We start from the raw sequence: 19,655 nt of genomic DNA, 5'->3' as shown, positions 1-19,655 counted from the left end.
TGAGCAAGTATATGACTTAATATGTGTTCCTGCTTAGTCAGATATCAAATTCCTATAAGGTCACAAAACAGATTTTCCCCTCAGTTTAGTACTTCCCTAAACAGTATAAAATGCCTTCAGTCAGCCACATACAAAGCTATTAAAGACATAAAAGTGCCTGCTTGCAAATGAATCTTAGGATTCAATAATAAAAAAAACATTATAATATTTTATTTACTAACTGTGGAAATATCTTTTATGGGAATATGGATTCAATGATTATTCCTACATTTTAAAAAAATGGATCAAAATATAGTATGGTGTTGGCAGCTGATATGTCATTTATTTTGTATATATGATATTAATACCATAACGGAATACAATGTAATTTTATTGTTTCAAATATAATTGACTAAGCAATATGACCCCAATTCTACAAGCAATTTAAGGACTGGGCTGGTGCACTGAAATCAGTGAGGTCTTGACCTTGCCAAATTGGGGCCTAAATTATTAACTATAAACTTTAGCGATACACACTGGATCTAGCTTTGCGATAATTGCTTTGTAGACGCATACGTATTTTTGGAATTGATAGGGGAACTGTTCATTTTTCTGTTCAATGTTCTTTGAAAAACTTATTCAGGTCTTTAAAATGGAAATAATTGCAATTTAAACTCTAAATTTTATCTAAAGGGTAATAGTTATTTAAACATTTTCAACAACTGGGGAAATAGTTGACAGACAGTTTGAAATTTAGCCCCTTCTTGTTAAAATAAAGATTTATACAACTTGCAGACCTGTGTTTAACCCCTTGATGTGATTATTTCCATTGCCTGTGTCACTGCTAAGTACGTAAGTATCAGGAAATAGTGATGCCTGGGAAAAAGGGGTTAACCTTGCAGTTTCTGGGGATATTCTTAAGAGCTTTTTTAACAGAGTGTTGCATGGACTATACCTAGTTATTATAATTATTATAACGAGCTGAGGGCCCATTATGTGATAGGGTATACTCAATAAATCTTTTGCCAAGTTGTGGTTACTTTATATGTCAAGTCATATTTCTTCTTTTCAGGGTGCAGATTGTTATAGAGTGTCTGTGTGTTTTTGTTTTTATACCTTTCCACTTCTTCAGTGACGTTTCACGGATTGTTATTCTTGGCTTATATAATCATAGTATGAACATTGCATTTTATCTGTTTCCACTTAAGTAAAGAAACAGAAAGAAGGAACCAATAGAAAACTATATTTTCTAAAGACCACTTCACACTACTTCTCTGCTATACCACTTGTTCTTGGGTGCACTTCAGTGGTGCGCAGTTGTACAAAAACTCAAGGCAGATAGGTGGATTGTGCAAATTAAATCAACTGCCTTCTTAATAAGGAATCCACATGACCTATAGCTTGTGCTAGTTGGTCATCATCTGACTTATTTTAAGCCAATTTTGATATATACAGGCTATGAGCTTTCTAATGATGTTACCTGCACACATGCTTGAAGATACCATACAGATACAGATACCATAGCTGCATGTGCAAATTCAGTGCATGTTCCTGCACATCCCTCACTAGGCACCTAACTGGCAATGTATGCATACATTTACCAAAATCTCTATGCACAATGGCTGTGATTGAATTTGCGATCCAGAGCTTATTTTTGGAACATATGGACCACAAAAATCTCCATTTTTGAAAATGTGACCCTAAATATCTAGTGATACATTCTGAAGAATTTGTCAGTTTTGGGGGCAGAAAGGACTGATGTTTGTGATGTTATATATATATCTGCACAAATTGTTCATGAGGGCCATGGAATGATGAACTGGAGATTTGACTCCTCCCTATGGGCCACACGATCCACCATCAATGAGAAACTTGAACAGCTGGGATTTTTAATTACTCTAACAGCCGGGAGAGTTGCTACTTTTGACATACCATTTGACTGCCATTGCAATGTTCCCTAAAGAAAAATAAAGTTATGCGGACCAAACTTGATTTCATGCTAAATAAACTTAGAATTTACATCTGAGTAGGTGATGCAGCCAAAACGATAAGTGTAAATTGAGAAGAATTTCAGAGGAATGGGAAGTCATTTCAAAGCATATCCACTGTTATTGAGATTCCCTAACACTCCTGACTCTTTAAAGACAATGACTTATACTCACAATCCTAGAGCTGGTAAACAAATTTAAAATTAAAAATATTTTGTGATTTAAAAAAATTAATGAAATATTTGTGGGCATTTTTTTTACTAGCTTTCAAAAATGTTGCTACATTTTTTTGAGAATTTTTTCTGGCATTTTTGACCAGCTCTGCATCAGACTTTCAGCAATCCTGATAAAATCAGGAGGTATCAAAGCTGTCTTTGGTTTTTGGGAAATGAAATATACATTACACATAAAAGTACATTAAAAGAACATTAAGGTTTCAAAGTCAAACATTTGAAATTTAGGCAATGCCAGCATTAGGTTGACTATGCAACCTATCTCCTTGTGTGTATGCAGTATGATACAATCTTTAATTTCATGATTACATACTATTTTTTCAAAAACGACCCCTGCCTCATTCAGTGCACAAGAGGGACCTACTCTGGGCATGAAGCAGGATTAAAGCTACAAAGATGGCTTGAGTCCATCTCTGGGGAAGATCCATGAAATGAATTTATGACTTAACATTTTTATTAAACGGTGCTAAAAGACAAATTCTGGCATGTGATGTTTTAACATCCCTTAGTGAAGAGATCTGGCACCCTGACCATAGAATGGGTCAGCTTGACAGGAGCTGCTCCATTGGGAGTGGAGGCAAGATGCTCTAAAGGAGCCTGCAGAGATTGTCAGCTATCAAACTCGTTGAAAATTAGGTGTTCAGCTAGTAAAATACCTAGTACTAATTCATATTAATAAAATAGTTTCTTTGTGGCCATTAACTGAACTGTTTCTTGTGCAGTGCTCTTTTCTTTTTCACACAAAGGATAGATAACATAGCTTTCACTGGCCTCTGAAGACAGAGGGAGATGCAAAATCCACTGACCTCCGCGGGCAGGGGCTGTGTCTCCTGGGAGAGGAGGGGGCTGCGGAGAGGGCAGATGTTGTTTGTACAACTATGTTTGCTCTGAGGCTGCACCAGGGGAAGGCAGCCTTAAGTTGTGATGAAGCCCTACTTTTGGAGGCTGCCCATGTAGGTATGTACTGTATCACTGTATACCCTTGCTCCCCTGTCTATGCTTCCTCTCTTACTTGTGCCACCCTTTTTGCAGATGACATTGGTCAATTGTAGATTCCCCAGAAAGACGGAGGCTGTAGATACCTTTCTGCACAGTCCCCTTTGGAATAGATTTTACAAAGCTGGGGTCCTGTGCCAGCATAAGGTCTGAATGCAGCCCTATAATTTTAAATATTATGGACAGAAGATCCGTGCTCTACTAGTATCTAGAACTCTGCAGATTTACATCATGAAAATTAAAAGGGCTTGTGACTTAGGGTCAGATAATCCCTTTTCTTCCCCTGTTTTACACTGATGTAATGTCATTAGCTTCAGTGAAGTCACTCTTGTTTTACACTGGTGTAAGTGAGATCAGAATCAAGCCCAGAGGCATCTTCACTCCACCCCTGGATTTGATCTTGACTTTTACATATTCATTAATTTATTAAAATGTATAAAACTTAGTATCTTAAGTTATAAGCCTAGGTGGGACCATCTGGTGAGAGATGTTATCCAACAAAAGGCAAAATTTAGGGACAGATCTTCAACCTGTGTAAATCTGATTTATTCCAGATGAGTCTCTGGCTTGCGTACACATGTTCCATTACTGAATTGTAGCACGTTGTGCAGTATCTATATATTAGACTTTAGGATGCCACTGCTAATGGAGATACGAAAGGATTAAAAATGAATATGCACTGCAGAAAACAGTGGTCTTCTCTTATTTTTCTTCTATTTTGTAGGTGGAGAGAACAATTAAAGGACATTAATGGAGGAGAGAGGAAACACAAGTGAAATCCTATCAAAGGCTTTTTTTTTTTTTTTTTTTTTTTTTTATTGATCACAGAAAGCTGGCATTACGCATTCTCCAGCCAAAACTCAAATGAGTATCAGATTCATTTTAAAGAGTCTGCATCATGTTTCTCTGCCCGGGGATTTTCTTCCTTTACAGTGCGTAGAACACAAAGGACAGATGATATAGCTTAGGTGTAAGTAATTCCATACCCTGAGAGAGATTTGTAGACTCAGTGATCATGTAAATTATTAATTAAATGTAGAGGAAAAAGAAAAGAGTAAACAGATTTGGTATGTGACCATGTTATTTGCTTTTAGCTTTGATAACCTCTCACATTTAATTACAAGTAAAAGGCTTCCTTGTATCACTTGTCAAAATTACAATAATAGATACTTTCTACTTCCTCTCCAGCCCTTTTAGGTGTCCTATGAAAACCACAACAGGGTATTGAAGTTATATGTTGTCTGGGTGACTACTCTGCAAATCAAGATGAATGGGATTATTTTCACTTTAATTAGTAAATCCAACTGCTTCCTAAGAAGGAGAGTGGATTTGATTTTCTGGAACTTTCAGGCTATTGTACCACCAAAGTTTAAGTGATTGATTAGAGAACTGGCTTTCACTGGTTTAGGTCTCTCCAGAAGGGGATCATGACAATTTAGGCAGAGATCATGGATGGGGAGTCATCTACTACAAATACTGACATATTGTGTAGGGGTTTATCATACAATGGGGGAAGCATTTATTTTAGCTAGTTCTGATTTCTATGATCATCACAAAACAGTCAAAATACTTTTATATATTTCTAGCAGAATTCCTAAATCTTATCTCTTTTATTACCAAGTTTTTTTCAGTGATGACTCCCCTTTACCCAAGAGACTCTTCTTTTGAGATCAAGGCTTAAGTGCTATCCAGGCTGTAAAAGTTTGGGTCTGGACTTTCTTTTGCTATTTCAGTCTGAAGTCACCTCTATCTAGGGGGGCTAAAATCCTTCCTTTTCATTCAGCAACAATTTGTCAATCTGCCTTGTCTTGCATGAGAGAACTACAGCTCCATTAAACAGCCAGGAGAGGTTGCTACAAGCACAAATTAGCTGGACCCTTATCTTAAAAGAACCCCTCTGTATCTTGATAGGCTTCCACTAGTCCAGGGAGTGCTAGTGACAAGGTGATTTCTAATTAAACCTGAAATTTCTATATTGCAGCATAAAATACTGCTACCAAGCCACCATCCTATGCACAGAAAGATCTTTTAAAATGTAATTTTCTACTAGGGTTTTGTATTTAGCAAGACCTACAGGAGCTAGATTTGCTGGTGGGATTTTCTGCTGGTTTGCTAAGTATACAGTAAGTAGCTCTGTACTCTCTTTTAAAACTTAATAAGTTTTTACAACTTATATCATAACCCATAATTGAATGTGTGTAATGATTCTTAGAGATGGGTGGTCCAATCCTGTTACAGATGGCCAGTGTGCTGGTGTCATAAATGACCATTTTATAGATGGATAATGTACTAGAGTCATAATTCTTTATTGCTGATGGTTATTGCACTAGATCATGACCCTTGGATATTGGAAGTCAGTTTTTAATATCACCAACCATTTAGAGAGGTTAATGGACTAGGTTTTGCAGTTTTTGACCTTTTGCTGCTGAGGGTTTGGAGGTTGCATTTGTGCACTAAACTGCCAGAAAAGATCTGTTTATTTATCTTAGCTGTAATAGACATAGTTACTATTTTTCTCAAGAAGCTAAGAGCAGTGTGACTTGCAAGAAGTTTAAGTTACCAGAACTGCAGCTTGTGAGGTATGTGCAATATAAGATAAGCAATTCTTATTAATGAAGTAGTCAATGTTTATTAACATCTAATCCTTATTATGTTTTATGAACAAAAATATAGTTGACATTAGACTATATCAGCTAGAAAAAGATGGTACTGGTTAAAGAAATGTTTAGAGGGTCATGGTAGGTTATGTGATTGGCTGATTCAGGTGATTTGTGTACCAATCTGAAATGGTCACAGGGGACTTATCCCAAGGGTTAAGCCTTCCTGTTTAAGTGCATGAGTTTCCTTGCTTTAGAAACCATTTCTTCTGTGCTATAAAATGTCTGCAACATAAAGGCAGCCATTTTAGTGCTTCTCTGACAGTAAAGCTGGCATTAAGACTCCGGCATTAATAATAATAATGAGTACAGCACATAAATGTAACAAGAAATTAAAATCAAGGTTTTCTTCTTTTTACATGTCCTATTTAATTTGTTTTTACTTAGGAAGTAAAAGCTATGGGGAGAGAAGGGAGGTCAAAGGGTCTGAAAGGGAAGATGCCTATCAGCCTTACAGTAGTCAAACACATTGAAGGAGGAAGCAGTCATTAAGTCCTGGATGTGAAGAAAGAAACAATATACCTTTTTTAAAAAAAGAACTTTGTTTTTAAATATAAATGTGTGTTTTGGTTTTTTACATTGTTTCCTAAAAGGGATCTAATGGAGAGAGACCTTGACAACTGAGACAGTGACCTGGTGAAATCATAGGAGCAAGAAGTGGGGTCACTAAACAGAAAAAGTCAAAACATAACAGCATCTCTAAAGATAGCCATCTAACCAAAGCCACTGTGGCAAAGGCTGTAAGCCTGAGATTTCTATGTCCATGCTACACAACCCAGCATATTAAATCAAGTCTCTTCAGAAAGTGTTTTTGCAGCATTCTCAGTAATTTCCAGTGTAAAACTTGGATAAAGCATATTCTGACTGAGAGAGTTTATAAAAGGTTCTGAAATTTTCATCCTTAGTTCTTCTTCTTCTGCTCAACACCCCTTCCCCCTTCTTCCCCCCACCTGTGCTCTTTTTTTTACTGCTTCTTCTTTTCTATTTCAGAAGGGCAGGTGGGAGTGTTGCACTTTCACTTGTGAAGTCTGCAATGCTGAATGATTCCCATATAATCAAACTACACTTTTATAGTACCCCTTTCTGCCTTGCAGCCCAGGGTGCTAACAGAATAATACAATTAGCAGCTTAGATAATGATGAGTGTGGCAGGTCAAACAAATAGTCTTTGAGCCTTGGAATTGAAACTGAAATAGTATCAAAGTCACAAACTGCTAGGGACAGTGATGGAGGGGTGGTGAGCCAAATCCCAAACATAGATATCTGGGGAGTACTGAATGGATGCATTGAAGATTGGTTCCTACAGGATCCAAAGTCAAAGGAGACTGAACGTAGTTTTAGTCAACAGGAACTGAGAGAACTCACCACCTTGCAGAATCAGGCCCTAACACCCAAACTGATTTTTTTTAATCAGTTGCCTATCAGAATTGTGTTTTCCGAGTTACCTAGGAGCAAGGGAACTTTCTACTCTAGCTCATCTGTAGCTGATTATCTCATTTTACCTTCAGCTTGACTCCATTTGCAATGAAAAAAAATACATCAGTTAACCAAATGTTGATGTGATGAAGTACTTCTGATGTGGATTTTTTTTTCAGGAATGTTTGGGGAGGTAAAAGCCAACAGAACATTTGCAGCTTGAGATCATGGAAATTTCCTGAACTTCAACCAAAAAGCTTGCAAATTTCACTGCATGAAAGGTAACACTTCTTTATTATGAGGCTGTAATCCAAATCTATCAAAAAACTGGCATATAAAGTGCGGGGAGATATCTTTTGGGATTTACAATGGTTAGATACAAGTGCTTTTCGCCTATCAAATGGGTAACAGTCAGATCAATTAACTACAGAACACCGTACTTAAAGTGATGAAGAAAGACATTGGATGGTCAAGTGATTAATGCCAAACTATCCATTCTGAGGTTAGAAATCCTAATTGTGTTTAGCACTGACCTCCATCCTCATTGTTATCAATATATGTCCAAGATTCTAACTGAGATTGGAAAAAATAAATAATTCTCTCCAGCTTTTTCTCAAAAATCTTTTTACTGAAACAAAACTAAAAGACATAGCCTAGTTAAATTTGTCATTCTTTTCCCTATCTGAAATGTGGCTCCTGAGAGATAATAGTGCTAAATTGTTCAGTTATATATTTTTATATTTCCTTCCTTTTTTACTCTCTCCCACTCTTCTCATTTGCTCATTGCTTACTCTTTTTGGTTTGTACAATGTTCTTTTATTCTGAGCAATATAACATTTTAGTTCTTGTAATAAATGCCTTCATGTGAAGCAGTTCAGCTAAGAGAATGTTATTAGACTGTGCTTTCAGGCAGTGCACCTTCCCACAATCAATACAAATCTGGGGTTCTGTTCATTCCTTCTTTGCTTAAATTCCCTGCAAATGTGCAAGAGAAGCAGCAGAGGGTGTCATCAATCATGGGCTACTGTGACATACGCTGAAACCTGACCAATGTTGAGATGTTTTAATAAGGCATCCATTAAAACCCTCAAATAAATTGCAATTTGAAAACAGAACATAATACCGGCCAAGTTTTCCTCATCCATCTTGTGGTATGTCATGTAATGTAATTGCACTGTTAATTTATCCAAGAACTTTCTCAGTACACTGTTTCATTGGCATCGCTTAATTTCCCTGAAGACTATTTGTGTATGTGTGTGTGTTCACGTGTGTGTCTGCTTTTGCTTCGAGGGTAGAGTAATGTTTCTGCTTAGCATGGCATTAGCCAGAGAGCTAATCAAAGATTTGAAATGTTTGACATTTTGTCAATGGCTCCTCAGCTTTCTGATGTTGCCTCACCAGCTCTGGCCTAGAGCATGACCCTCTTCCTCCTCTTCCTTGCCCAACTTGCCATTGGTTTATGCCCCTCAAGAATGGGATCACTCAGAGTGCCTGTGGATCCCATCAATAAATATTGACAAAAGGGTTTAGGGACCATTTAAGATCGCAAAGCAATGGCACTTAAAATAAGACAATACTGATTTCTGTTCCCTAGCTTAGGATGTGTGCATGGAGTTTTGACAAGGGTGAGGAAAGTGTGAAGCTGTAAATCAATAGGAAAGAATGAAAAAGTGTTTTTGTAGAATAATGTCAGAGTGATTACATTTAATATTAAAAAAAAAAAAAGGGGGGGCTGGGAGAAATATACAGGCAGGATCTCATATAGATTTCTTTGTCTTCCATGCATAAATCTAAAAATAAGAAATGCAATTCCCCCTCTAGAGCTGCATCAGCAGATTTTTTTACTTTTATTTAGTCTTCTGGGTTTTTTTAATCAATCTTTTCTCTCTTTTTGCTGCGAAAGAAACCATTGAGAGGCATAAAGCGGGGTTGCCATGTACATACAGTTAAAATCTAGTCTGCTACTCTAACTGCAATGCCAATCAGATATTGGTTTAAATCTATTAAATATCTCCTCAAGGTCCGCCATTTTGAAGCCATTAACTGTACTGCACAAACAAAGAGTGCTGGCTATTTTTTCAATAAAATGAAACCACTACTATATATCAAACAATAATAATTATCCAAAATCAGTAAAATCAGACATTTAACTTCTACAATTGATACCTGCCAGGACAACATTCCCTTTTTCAGTAGAATTGGTCCTAATGTCAAATTTTATTTCACTGACTTCAAATGTGTTGTAACCATGTATCTAATAAAAGATGTCGGCCTTTAAGAATCTGGTTTTCAGAATTGCTCGTGTGACGAATATTGCAATCCATGCAGTATATTTGGGGACCATTGTATTAAATTTATTAATGGTTTATGGATCATTATATTCTACTCCATGGGGGAGGGTTATCACAGCTCCTCAAGGAACTAAAAATAGTAGATTGTGATTAAGTCATGTTACTAAGACTGCAGACAACTCCAGAGAGATATCACCCCTGGGGTGGTTTGCATATAGTGGTTCAAATGCTGAGTTTAAACAGACTCGGGACCTTCATTTTGAGTGAGCAAATGGACAGGACATTCTGCCCAAAGGGAGGCCTTAATTCTGCTGAAGAGTTGGGAATGGTTGTGGCCTACTAGTGCCCAAAAGACTGATGGGTGATTTCTGGTATGTTTATTATTAAGTGTGTATTAGTAAGTATTCTCTTGAGAAAAAGCTGTGTCAGTGTGGTAACTTGTAACTGCAGGCATACACTAGTCATTGTCCTTGGAGAGAAAGAAAAGCACAGGGGATGGTGTTTAGACAGACTGGCTTACTGGAGATATCACAGTGTATGGCCTTTAAAACCCTGTCAGGCTGGAGACCTGGAGTGGACCCCGGAGTGGGGAGTACAAGAACAATCACCCTGAAACTGTGATACTCAACACCCCAGACTCTAGGAAGTCAATGGGAATTGCAAGCACTCAGCACCTCTGAAAATCAGGTCCTGAATGCCCAGGGGTGAGCTGTGAGGATATTAAGTGCAGAATGGATTTTCAAGCCATTGTATTTTTAGTATTCAACTCATCACTTTAAGTACTGTGAGATCATTTGAGAAAACAAAGCTCTATTTTCTACATCCACCTGACATATTTCATTTTTGCCATCAGATTTAGGCATCAAAATATATTGCATTGGAGCAGAGGCATATGTATGGGGAAATCTTACTGCTGTCACTAACAAGTGTTTTCTTCTATGTATGGAGGGCACCGGCTGTTGACATTCAAGCAGCGGAACAATACATGCTATCCCTCCAAAAGCCGGAGTCCCTGGCTAGGGAAAAAGCTATGGCCCAAAGCATCATTAAGGTGAACTTCAGCCACAATCCCACCAATAGCCAACATTTTAAGAAAAAGTAAGTGTGCACTTTCCTTCAGAAAAATAAATGTGCATTTACTCACTGAATTTTTCCATAATTGCATATCCAAATTAGGCAACTATATGCCCATATGCTTTCTTGAAAGTTAGGGCTTATCTGTCTCATACATGCCTTCCTCCTTTTTTATCATTAAACATTTAAAATAATAATAATTTTATTTAAAAGCAAGTGGTTTGAAACACTATTTCTGTTCAATCAGTCTTAAAATTCCTCATTGTGATTATTGTGAGGCTGGGTTTTTTTAAGCCGTTATTCACTGAACACCCTTAAACTTCCCAGTTTTGGCACCAATTGCAATAACATAAATAGCACAATAATCACCATGCTACTTACCCCAGTATTTGCATAAATTGAAGATAAAATAAATGTATTACCAGGGTAACATTATTTAGCTATCACAGACCAAAGAAATATTTTTAAGGGTGACCACTATCCTGTGTGTATGAACTGTTGCTTTTAATTCCTGTTCTTGACATAAATGGGGGTAATGAAACATCAATACATAGAGAACTTCAATTCCTTCAATGTAATTCAAGAAAAAGAAATGAATATTGATCTTCACATGATATTATAGATACTGAATAATGTGAAAATGTGTGTTTGGTAAATAATTTAAATAAAATTTGTATATTTGTTTATACAAATTGGGCATGATTTTCACTGACACAAAGATTGCTTTACACTGCTCTGCCATTTCTCACACCCACTATCATTGCTTTTACACAGCTAGAGCAATGTAAAGCAGTCTTAGGGTATAGCTACACTGCAAACCAAGGTGTGATTACAGGGTGGGTAGGCATACCAGTGCTAGTTTTAATCTAGCTGGCACAGGTAATGATGATAGTGAGGATATGGAAATGTGAGCTTTGGTGCAGGCTAGCCACCCCAGTACTAGCCTCCCAGGGACTAGGGGTATATACTTGAGTTGCTGGCCCATGCTGGGGTCCATGCTGCTGCATCTTCACTGCTATTGTTATCTCGATTGAAGCTAGCATGGGAATGCCTACCTGTGCTGAAATTATACCTTCATTTGGGGTATAGACATACACTTAGTGTAAATGAGAATCAGGTTCAGAGTTTAAAGTAAAAAGAAACAACAAAATAGAGTAAACATGAGCAAAGCACAAAGGACACGCTCATGCATTTAAGATACAGAACTGCACACTTAATAGAAATCAGTGGAATGGCTATTTAGTTTCTTCTTCGAGAAACACAGGGACTTTTAAAGGATAAAGGTTTGACTGTAGAGTCCACTGTGGCCTGCCCCAGTTAACCCTGAGATTTTTTAAAAATGGATTGATTTGTTTTACTTTTTGATTTCCTTTCAATGAGCTCTTTCTTGAACTAATTTACAATTTTTACAACTATTGCTGCCTTCAGCAATGTGTTCTATATTCATCTATCCTTTGTGTAATTAAATTCTGCTTGAATTGCTTATAGACTTAAGCTCTCTCCTTAACTTCAATCTGTGACCTCTTGTTTCTGAGTTACTAAAATTGTACTGAGCATACCATGAATAACCTTGTTTGACTACTAAAATACCTGTGTCTGAATTCAATTTGAAGTTCAGATCTGTGGGCAAAAAATCTATGTAAACTTAAATTTGAAAAGAAACTTTAATCTTTAAAATCCCCTAATGTTGTTGTCATATCAAAAGCCTACTGAGATAAAATCATTTTACATTATAAAAAATCCAGCTACACATAACGTGTCCCCCAAATCAACAAGCAAACACACACAAAAGATCCCTGCTCTTCCCCCCCAAAAAATATTAGTTTAAACATTTCTTATTCCAAATATGGATATGCTTGAATGTTTAAAGTTCCTATTTGCTCTATTTATAATATGCATTTTATGTACTTTACTAATGCCCTTATAATTATGAGTTTCTTAAAGCAACAGCCTCCTTACTTTCCTCCACTGATTTGAAAACAATCCTAGGAAAATGTGCCAGTAAACCAACATCATCACATGCAATTATATTTTCAAGACAACCTCAAGAGAAAACCATTTAAATTTCATGGCATAAATCTGCATTCCTGCCCAACCTTCCGTTAGCAAGTTGCTTGCAGAACTCTCATGCTAATTCTCCACCAAACCTCCAGTTTTATGAAAGCTATATTTTACCTGTTTGGTTATTTGCAGTCACATGAGAGTTGAAAAAGGAATATTAGCACCACTCACATTTTATAGTGGGAGTCACAGTACTTGGCTGACCCCTTTTTCAGGTCCTATTGAATTTCCTATACAAAGGAAATGAAAATGTTTTATATTTAATACAGCAGCACATAACAAGAGGTTTAGTTGTTTTGTGTAGTGCTGCAATTTTTGGCTTTGGTTTCAGTGCTTTGAATAGAAGTGAAATTTTAAAGAACAGTTTTTATGATTTGTTTATCACTAGGTTTTCAGACAAGAACAAGGGATGTAATCATATTGATGCGACTAACGCCAAACAAATGGAAGGGGATTGGTAGCATGGAAGCAGAGAGTGTATCTGATTTGTTTCTGTTTTTGTTATTTATCCCTAACTAACTTAGATATAGCATTTTTTTTTCAGTATTTTTACTTCCATTTTACAGCTATGAGCAAATCAATGAAATGACTTGACTCAAGTCAAAAGCAGCCCACGCTGGATTAGAACTCAGCCTCCTGCTAATTCCACCCTCCAAAGCCATTGGGTAACCACTTGACCAGAAAGTTCCCTATGTGGGTACATACATATAGAAGTTAGTTAGAATCATAGATTATTAGAGTTGGAGGTCATCTAGTTCAACCCACTGCTCAAAGGAGGACTAACTTCAGCTAAATCAACCCAGTCAGGGCTTTGTCAAGCTGCAGTTTAAAAACTTCTAAAGATGGGGATTCCACCACCTCCCTAGGTAACCCATGCCAGTGCTTCACCACCCTCCTAGTGAAAAACTTTTTCCTAATGTCCAACCTAGACCTCCCCCACTGCAACTTGAGACTATTCCTCCTTGTTCTGTCATCTACTGCCATTGAGAACAGCCTAGCTCCATCCTCCCTGGAACCCCTTTCAGGTAGTTAAAGGCTGCTCTCAAATCCCCCCTCATTCTTCTCTTTTGCAGACTAAACAAGTCTAGTTCCCTCAGACTCTCCTCATAAGTCTTGAGCTCCAGCCCCCTAATCATTTTTGTTACCCTCCACTGGACTCTCTCCAACTTGTTCACATCCTTTTTATAGTGGGGGGACCCAAAACTGGACACAATACTCCAAATGCAGCCTTACCAATGCCAAATAGAGGGGAATAATCACTTCCCCCGATGTGCTGGCAATGCTTCTACTAATGCAGCCCAATATGCTATTAGCCTTCTTGGCAACCAGGGCACACTGCTGACTCATATTCAGCTTCTTATCACCTGTAACCCTCCGGTCCTTTTCTGCAGAACTGCTGCCTAGCTCGTCGGTCCACAGTCTGTAGCTGTGCTTGGGATTCTTCCGTCCTAAGTGGAGGACTCTGCACTTGTCCTTGTTGAACCTCATCAGATTTCTTTTGGCCCAATCCTCCAATTTATTTAGGTCCTTCTGTATCCTATCCCTACCTTCCAGGGTATCTACCACTCCCCCTAGCTTAGTGTCATCTGCAAACTTGCTGAGGGTGCAATCTACCCCATTCTCCAGACGATTAATGAAGATGTTGAACAAAACCGGCCCCAGGACCGACCCCTGGGCCACTCCGCTTCTGACCAGCTGCCAGCTAGACATGGAACCATTGATCACTACCCGTTGAGCCTGATGATCTAGCCAGTTCTCTATCCATTTTATAGTCCATTCATCCAACCCATACTTCTTTAACTTGATGATAAGAATACTGTGAGAGACTGTATCAAAAGCTTTGCTAAAGTCAAAGTATATCACGTCCATCGCTTTCCCCACATCCACAGAGCCAGTCATCTCTTCATTGAAGGCAATCAGGTTGGTCACACATGACTTGCCCTTGGTGAATCCATGTTGACTGTTCCTGATCACCTTCCCCTCTTCCAAGTGCCTTAAAATGGATTCCTTGAGGACCTGCTCCATGATTTTTCCAGGGATTGAAGTGAGCCTGACTGGTTTGTAGTTCCCTGGATCCTTTTTCTTCCCTTTCTTGAAGATGGGCACTATATTTGCCTTTTTCCAATCATCAGTGACCTCCCCCAATTGTCTCGAGCTTTCAAAGATAATAGCCAATGGCTCTGAAATCACATCAACTAACTCCCTCAGCACCCTCGGCTGCATTCCATCTGGCCCCATGGACTTGTATATGTCCAATCTTTCTAAATAGTCCTGGACCTGTTCCTTCAGCACTGAGGGATGTTCACCTCCTCCCCATTCTGTGCCGCCCAGTGCAGTAGTCTGGGAGCTGACCTTGTCTGTGAAGACAGAGGCAAAAAAGGCATTAAGTACCTCAGCTTTCTCCACATCCTGTCACTAGGTTGCCTCCCCCATTCTTTAAGAGGCCCACACTTTCCCTAGTCTTCCTCTTGTTGATAACATACCTGTAGAAACCCTTCTTGTTCCCTTTCACGTCCCTTGCTAGCAGCAAATCCAATTGCGCTTTGACCTTCATAATTTCATTCCTGTATTTTCGAGCAGTATTTTTATAATCGTCCCTAGTCATCTGACCAAGCTTCCATTTCTTGTAAGCTTTTGTGTGTGTGTGTGTGTGTGTGTGTGTTTAAGCTCACGAAAGACTTCTTTGTTGAGCCAAGCCAGGCACCTATCATATTTGCTATTCTTTCAATACATCAGGATGGTTTGTTCCTACACCCTCAATAAGGTTTCTTTAAAATTCAGCCAGCTCCCTGGGATTCCTTTCCCACTCATATTAGCCTCCCAGGGGATCCTGCCCATCAGCTCCCTGAGGGAGTCAAGGTCTGTTTTTCCCTGAGGGAGTCAAAGTCTGCTTTTCTGAAGTTCACACTGTACTAACTAAATTACATCAGCAATATAGTAGAACACAGGGCTCAGCCTTAAAACTCTTACTCTGACAAATGAATAAGACTTTTGCCTCAAAAAGGACTGCAAGACTGGGGCCATACAGTCAATGTTATGATTTTATTTAGATTGTTCAAATTATTTCATTGCTAAATAGAATATGGCAAATACATTGTGATCCTATTGAAATCAATGCCACAGCATTTCATCATTGGTATTTAAAAGGGCAAGTACTTGTCTAGCTGGTGATGGTTAGAAGGCTTAGCTAACTATTTTGGTGGGTGAAAGAGGCAGAGGAACAAATTCTGAGCTAGACTGTATCACCACTACTTTAGAGCTAACACAGTGATGTCTAATATGTGTTTTATTGATTTAGGCTTTAAACATGGATAATACCAGTGCTCATCCCAAACTCTGGGCACCCCTTATAAAACTTAACCAATCACTATAATTACATACAGGAAATTTCTTGGCTGGATTATTAGATTAGCACTGAATGAAGAGAAGAATTTAGAGGGGGACTAGCTACAGATTAATGCCAAATATATTCCCAAGAGGACATTGCAGGTGATACTGTAAAGATGAAGCCAAGCATAGCTAAGAGACATCTCACTACCTTCTGAGCAAATGCTGGGAGCATTTGTAATAAAAACTAATGAATTCGGAGTTGTTCATTTTCAAGGATAAATATGAGTTTGTAATAACAGAGAAACAGGAGTACATGACAGGAAAATGTAAAACTCCAGGAAATAAAATTAAATGAAGAGGCAAGTAGCAAAAATAATACAAAAATAATAATAATAAAAAAAATTGGAAAGGGCTGTACGATGAATAAAGGATTATATTCAGATTTTATAATCCCCTGCAGCTGGAATCATGGGATTAGAATTTTCCTATGAATTTTGCTTTCTTCTCCACATTCTAAGATTTCGCTTTTAAGAGCTGACATTCCTGCATTCCGTGTTTGGTCCTTCCCAGGACCCAACATTTGGTTTCTGACATTCTTAACCACCAAACTTAATCTTCTCCCTGAAATCCCCATTGCTCACTATTCTGGTTGCTGTCTCCAAAGACCCTAGCCTACCACTGATGCCCTCCTGAGTCCTCTAGCCTCTGAGCCTCTTTGCTGGTGAAAAATAAGATTATCTTAATGCTGTGTTTCCCATGCTGCACTGATCTGCTGTGTCGTCCGTTTGCCACACACAGTGCTCCCATTACAGAGAGTGCTGAATATGTCAGAGAGAAGGCAGTGTTGTCCTTGCCAGCAGGACAGGCAGATTAATGTAGGAAGGACAGCTCAGTGGTAAGGACTAAATTGCTGTTTAGATTTGTATTTTTAACATGACCAAAGTTTGGGGCCCTCAGCTTGGGGTTTCTCATTGGGCGTACAATAGAAGTTTGGATTCTGAACCCCAACCAGCCAAAGTTCAGGATTATTTGAATCTGCGGTTTGGGTTCAGGCCTATCTCCAGTAAAGAAAATACTTTGTTTTAATTTTTCCCTCAATGCCTCACTGAGGGAGAGAGGCTGTAGCACAAGAAAGAAATGGTTTTTTGGTAAACAGCTATACGTCTGGGACATTCTTACAGCTGCAATATATTTATATAATACCTTTAGGATATTATAATACATTATGGCTGAGGTTTTTGCAGGACCATCTTTTAATCTTTCCAACTATGTGAGCTTTCAGATCCAGCTATGGTGATCCTATTCTTTGGGAAATCTACCTCTGATTGGCTTCCCTTCCCACGCCACTACCAGGAAGGGCAGCCAGTCAGAGATGCTGCATTTGTTGAGGGTGAACCTGAAAAACTGCAGGAAGTTTTCCAGGTCTGCAGTATCTACATTGTGCCCTGAAGGCCAGGTAGGTGGGGCGAAGATCCTCTGGGCTTCAAAATGAAAAGAGATGAAGGAAGAATTGACAATTTATTGAGGAAAAGAAGTAGAGAAATAAATCTTTCTCTGAAGGGTAAGGAGAAGTCACTGAAGTGCTGTGGTCTCCCTTCATTTCCCTTTCTCCCTCACTGTGTGCATCTTTATGCACACTAGGTAAAATTTTGCAAATTTGAGTCTGTTTTCTCTTAGAGGATGTTGGCAGAAATGCTACAGAAAGTCCAAGGCAACTGACATCAATTTGAATATTTTCATTTGCTATTCTGAGATCAGGTCCCAAACAAGGATTCACCTGTGGAACAGACCCATGGAACAAGATGACTGGTAGACGTGACATATGGAGCAGTGTAACTGTAATGATTCTTTTCTGTGCACTGTATCTGTCTCCTCTACAAACATCTGCCAGGGATGGTCTAGATAATATTTAGTCCTGCCATAAGTGCAGTGAACTGGATTAGATGACCTCTCGAGGTCCCTTTAAGTCCTATGATTAGTCATTTTTCTGAGGTGAAGTTGATGCAGCCTGTTACGGGAAGGCACCCACTCTGCTCTCATCAAAACGTTGTTCTTTCTTGTTTTACTATTTCTCTCAAACTAAAATAAAACTCATTCATACTGAAAGCGCATGGACTGTTTTTTGTGTGTGAAATAACATTTCACACTGGGGATCTGAAGCCAGATCAATCTGTAGGCCAGATACACTTTTGCTGCTATTAAAAAATTTAAGGTGCACCAATTTTTGGCAGTCTGATTTACTATCCCCAAAGTGATTCTGTGCTACCTGCCTTTCCTTAAGGTTTTGGATGAAACAAACATCTTTTATCTCTGCCTAGTACTCCATAGAAGCCTTATCAGTAAAGGCTGAGCAGACGATACCCTGAATGAGCACATTCCCTGACTGCCCTTGACCAGCACCATCCACTTTTACGTTGGCTTCATGCAGGCCCCCGGTGGATGGAAAACTGCAGAGATTCATACATTTTAAGGCAAAACAGAAGGGGTCATTATGATAATCTAGTCTGATCTCTTGCACAGCACAGGCCATAGAATGTCACCCTCTAATTTCTGCATCAAGCCCATAAATTCTGTTTGAATGATAGCATCTCTTTTAGAAAGATACCCAGGGCTGATTTAAAAATTGCAAGTAATGGAGAATCCACCAAGTCCCCAGGTAAATTGTTCAAATGGTTAATTATCATCACTTTTTAAAATGTGTACCTTATTTCTAGTCTGAATGTATCTAGCTTTAACTTTCAACCAATGGATCTTGTTATGCCTTTTTCTTTTAGATTGAAGAGCCTTCTGCTATCAGAAGTGTACGTTGGTAGAGGTGCCTTGGTGGAGACTCTGTCAACTGGTTATCTGTGCCTGCTGGCATGGAAACTGGGTAAGTTTAGCCCTTTCATTAGCCCATTCATTAGCCCAAGTTTAGCCCATTCATTTCATTGAATTTATTTTTCTTTATAATATCCAAGCTCTGTATAATTATGGCATTTTAATAAATTATTTAAATAAATAAAATAACAGCTGAAAGGGCATATATGTTTGTTTCCATTCCTAGGCATGAAAGGATAGAGTAAGTACCATCAGACTGGTAGAGATTAATGTAATCCTGCAATTCTGAATCTTTAAAACAGAATTTGGACATTTCACTAACAGTGAATCAGTGTCTCTGATTATACCAAGTCTACAGAGGAAACGGACATAAATATTTTGTCTGACACAAACAGAGAGACAGACATTTTGGAAAGAAATTAAGGAAAACAAAGATTGGATCTTGTTCTAGACCTCCAGTGTTGTGAGAGAAAGGAGATATCAACATATACAGATTCAGGGCCCTGGGAGTAAGGGTGATGGAGTTGGAGGTGCAGGTGGCGTTCTTTTCAATCTTTCTGGTCAAGAGACAGATGCATCCTGTGGAAGAATGCCTGGCTGTGAGGATGGTGTCGCCATGAAGGCTTCAGCTTCTTTAACCACAGGATGCTGTTCCAGGAAGAAGGACTGCTAAACAAGAAGGGGAGAAGCATATCTGGTTACAGACTGGCTAACCCAGTGAGGAGGGTTTTAAACTAGGTTTAACAGGGGCAGGTGACAAAAACCCACAGGTAAATCAAAAACATGAAGATCTTGCAAAAGGGTCGGAATC

This window comes from Emydura macquarii, unplaced genomic scaffold (genome assembly GCF_026122565.2).
Source record: "Emydura macquarii macquarii isolate MOO-44397 ecotype Brisbane River unplaced genomic scaffold, CSIRO-AGI_Emac_v2 contig_1876, whole genome shotgun sequence".
Taxonomy (NCBI): Eukaryota; Metazoa; Chordata; order Testudines; family Chelidae; genus Emydura; species Emydura macquarii.
This window is presented reverse-complemented; position numbering follows the sequence as displayed.